Source organism: Sinocyclocheilus rhinocerous, unplaced genomic scaffold (genome assembly GCF_001515625.1).
Source record: "Sinocyclocheilus rhinocerous isolate Xijiao unplaced genomic scaffold, SAMN03320098_v1.1 scaffold56, whole genome shotgun sequence".
NCBI lineage: Eukaryota > Metazoa > Chordata > Actinopteri > Cypriniformes > Cyprinidae > Sinocyclocheilus > Sinocyclocheilus rhinocerous.
Window position 1 is genome coordinate 552,431 of NW_015649227.1, and position 4,837 is coordinate 557,267.

The following is a 4,837-nucleotide window of genomic DNA, read 5'->3' on the forward strand; positions in this document are numbered from 1 at the left end:
AATGAGGCAATAATAATTATTCAAATAAAGTATCAAAAGCAAGTAATCATATGGTTTTATTGAACAAAACTGGTAAAAATTAATGTATTATAAACAATAGAGCTAATGTACATTACGCATTATAGGCTATCAAATGCCTGCAGAGGCGCCAACGGCCTGACGACTGTTTTTACACTTTACAGCACGATCTAATCCTTGTTTACAATTGACTAAACAACATTTAATTCAAATGTCTACTTGATCTTTAATATCTGGCCATTTCTTTATGACAGAAATGCTGCAGCCACTTTAATTTCTTGAATATGTGGACATCAAAACATGTAACTCAGAGTGAGGGTTTGAGCTTTTATTTTGAAGTCACGATGAACAGTTAGCATATTGAGAACATTATTGATGTATTCTCCAGTGTTTGCGTAGGTTTATAAATGATTTACCTTCTAAATCTGATGCACATTGTTCCCAGATGAACGTTATAATAAACCCAAACTCATAACAATATGCAGAGATGGAGTTTGAGATGCTCCACGCTTGTAAATGATAACAGTTTGTGTGGAGCAGCATTTACTGTGAACAGAGCCGTAATAAAGCGCATTTTAAACCCGCAGCGCATATATTTATTTAACTGAATCGTAGCGTTTGTGAATTCACAATAGAATTATGCTTTATTATGATTTTTAAATGGGTTTAATATATCATGCATCCTTGGAAAACGGTCTCATAATGCCTTTCATGGATTCTCGCCACTTCCGGTATTTTGCCGATTACTCGACACGGGCAAAATGCAATCGAGGATTTTTTTTAAAATCGAGTACTCTAATTGAATCGGGGAATCGTGACAGCCCTACTTGCAACCATATAGCCGCTTGTGCACATTACAATTTATAAATGTTTAAATGTAGTTACAGTTTTTGAAAAAGGCCTCAACTTCCCGTTGTTCCGTTCAGTAGGTCATGTGTGCGCACAGATGTGTCCCATGCAGAGGGTCAAGCCGAGGTTACAGCTCCCCTTCAATTAGCAGGTGATTAGAGGCAGGTGTGATTTAGGACCTACATGTGATGGAAAGCAGCCGCACTCTACCCAGAATCCCCCGGGGCTCTATGTGCTAATGCAGTCTCACCCGTTCACCTCCATCTCCTCGTTCCCCCAGCACTCAGACACAGGCCTGTTACATTGTGGCTGATATTGATGTGATGTCAGTGCTACGTCCTGACAAGGTCTGGACGCGGTTCGGCCGAGGGCACAGAGTTGTGGCCGAAAATCTGCTGTCCTTTCTGTCTCTCGCTCCAGATTCATTCTCGCTCCTGTGTAAATAATTGATGTCTGGCGGCCGGTTTTTAAGAATAGAAAGCGTATTTGCAGGTGTCGAATGCCTCTGCGCTTCCCTCTCGTGGAGAGACGTGGAGTCAGAGGGCAGATATTAGAACGTGACCGGCAAACACGGGACGTATCGAGCCAAATCCGTCTCAAGTACCGTTTCATAGTCCTCGAAGGGAATGTCGATTGCCTCTTCCTGTTTGCTTTTCTCTGTGAGCCCCGTCGCTCCGCCAGCGTCAGATAAATATAGGTTTGTGTTTGATGAGGAAGACACCGGTGAGGCAGGGCTCTGATGAAAGCGAAGCGTAATTACAGGGGACGGTTACCCGTCTGCAGACAAATATCTGTGGAATTAAATAAACCAGATTCCCCCGGTTGAAGAAGACAGCCGCAGGTTTGTGGGAAATGAAATCTCACATATTTAGTCTCAGGAATCAAACATACTGTATGTGAACGCAAACGCTTCTAGCCATACAAGATCAAATACATACAGCACGATTCATAAGTACAAGATACAAAGTTTGAATTTAAATGAATTGCCTACAACATGTTAAAATTGAATGCGACAAGGAATTGACAAGGAATTTACTATCTATCTATCTATCTATCTATCAATTAATTTTTCAATGATATTTGTAGTGCACACTAACAAGTTTAAAATATAAGCTGGACTAGTTCACAAGCAAGAGCAGAAGTGAAATGCAAAAAACAAAGTGCCTTTGTTTTCATGCCTGTTGGAATATATTTCTTTCCTTACATGCACAACCTGCATTTGATTACAGTCTCTCCATGATGCGCATCTGGGTTTGTTTCTCTTTAGCTGTCGCGAACAGTAGCTCACAGCCTCGCGGGCAAACACACAATCTCAATAAAACACCCTCTGATGTGTTTGAGACTCACTTCTTCTCATCTTCTCCTCCCTCTGTAGATGACGACTATCTGGGATTGGGTGAACTCCCGGAGACGTTCCCCTCGGACCCGCCCGAGCCACTCCCGCATTTCCTGATGGAGCCGGAGGAGGCGTACATCATCAAGAACAAGCCCGTTAACCTGTACTGCAAAGCCACGCCGGCCACGCAGATCTACTTCAAGTGCAACAGCGAGTGGGCATTTAGTTTATGTATATATTATTAACATGTGATATAGTGGTCATGAGATGCTGCATATAATATATTAAAAATGTATTAATCAAGTACATATATTAGTAATATTTTAGTATATTTCTTATGTTAATAAAACACTTGTTTTTTAACACATTATATACACATGTACTTAATATATAATACGTTTCAAATAATAATATTTTATATAGAACTGTTAATTTCATATTACATAATATTATATTATTATATTTATAACAATATAAATGTTAACATTTTTAAAAATCATGTGTATTTATTAAACATGGTATTATACAGTAAATACTGCTTTTTAAAAGTTAATAAAGTATGAATTTATTTTATGTATTTATTATATAAAATATTATGATGAAATGAGATGGCGTATATAATTTATTTATTTAACAGAATGCATTTGTCAGTCCAGTTTGTAAACGCATTTCTGTACCAGCGGGGTGTTTTGGGATGGGGTGAAGGGAAAAGCAAAGAGAAAAGCCCACAAATGTGAATGAGAAAGTCTAGCATGCACAGCAGCTCTCGTCCCTAAAAGTCGGTCTTAAAGTCAGAAAATCAAGCAAATGAATAATTCAGAGGAGATTTTTTACGATGCCCCCCACCTTCCTCCAGCCTGTAATGAGAGTGAAATTTCTCAGCCTTGTTAAACTGCGAGGGCCGCAAAGAGAAGGCCGTAAACCCGCGATAGAAAGGGTTCCTTTGGGACACGGACATCATTAAGACTCCAGACGGCAGAGGTTTTGATGCCCAGATCTTCTGTCTGACACACTTCTTTCACACAAACCCTTGGTGACAATCACTCGTGGGACTCGAGGCAGAAGGATCTGGAACATGAGAGGCGTGGCGGTCCTGAGCGTCCTCTGCAGTTACGGAGCGCTTCAGGAGGTCACTTTCAACTCTTCTGTCTCGTTTGCGTCTCATCTGTGTTTCTGTTGCTCTCGCTCTGTAGAGTTCAGCGTCTCTCAGCTCATTTTAGCATGTTTTGTCCGTTACTTTAGCGCCGCCGTTTCCTGTGATGACAACATTCAGCGAATCATGAGCCGCTGGCACCTCTAGAACTCAACTGCTATTTCTCTCCATTATCTACGTTTCACACAGAAAAAACAGTTGCCAGTCAGGTTTGAATGTAAATACTACAATATGAAATAGTGAGGATGTGATGAAATATAATATGTATGTAACATAGTTTTTCATTTATTTATTTATTAACAGAGTTGTCAGTCTAGTTTGTGTTTTGTAAATCGTTATTTTCGTTTTGCATATAAAAAAGATACCGCATTATAATCAAAAGACAACCTGAAATTTTCGAGAGCAAGTGTTCAATATGTGAAGCTGATGCTGTGACTAATCACAAAATTTGGCATATTAGTTTCTTTGTTACTGGATTGTAGCTGGTCTGAATTTGTAGTTTATTGTCGTGTGAATGCAGCCATTGTGCTTCGACTCTCATTTTGTGTCTGAATTCTCCGTTTATTGAATCCTGCTGGAGGATGGGAGTGATGTTGGGCAGGAATGGAGGTGCTGGACAATGCTGGTGTGTGTGTGTGTGTGTGTGTGTGTCTAGCCGTTCAATAGGGACGTGGCACCAGAGAGTGAGATTGCTACCTGTGCGCTCGCGGCGACAACTCAATTTCCCTTTTTTGGCAGCTGAATGCAGCCAATCAAAGCAGCCGTGTTGTCTATAATGGCTCCAGACCCTCGGGGTGTTTGATTCTCTCACACACTGACCATTGTGATTCACTGAGGAACCTGCTAAAACTTCACACACACAATAACACTGCATCACTGTGTGGTATGGTGCCTGCAACGCGTCCTGCCGCAAGACACTTCAACGCATAGTGAGAGCAGCTGAGAAGATCGTTGGTGCCTCTCTCCCCTCCCTCCAGGACATTTACAACACCCGTCTCACCCGCAAAGCCCTCTGCATTGCAGGTGATCCCACCCACTACTTTAAAAAAGGTAAACATAGTACAACCAAAAGCTAAGACATAAATCAGAATAATAGTAATAAAAATAATAATAATAAAACCTAAACATTGTGCAACTTAACTTTCAAGTTTCAGCCTAACTACAGCTCAGGCATGACATAAGCCTTTACACAGTCCATACACATAACATTTATTAACACATTTTTCAGCAACATGAATTTAAATAAATATTTTATTAAATAATGTAAAGTAATTTTGTAAGACTTTTTAATTTAACTCAATTTTAATGACACGGAATTGAATAAACACAAGCCAATAGAATAACCACACTTTTATTGAAAGAAAATTGGACAGAAAATATATTAATATTAAATATCAATGTATTATTTTTATTCAGTTCTATGCAACAGAATCAGACATAACTGTTGTTGTTGTTTTTGACTAATTATCCAAATAATGTAT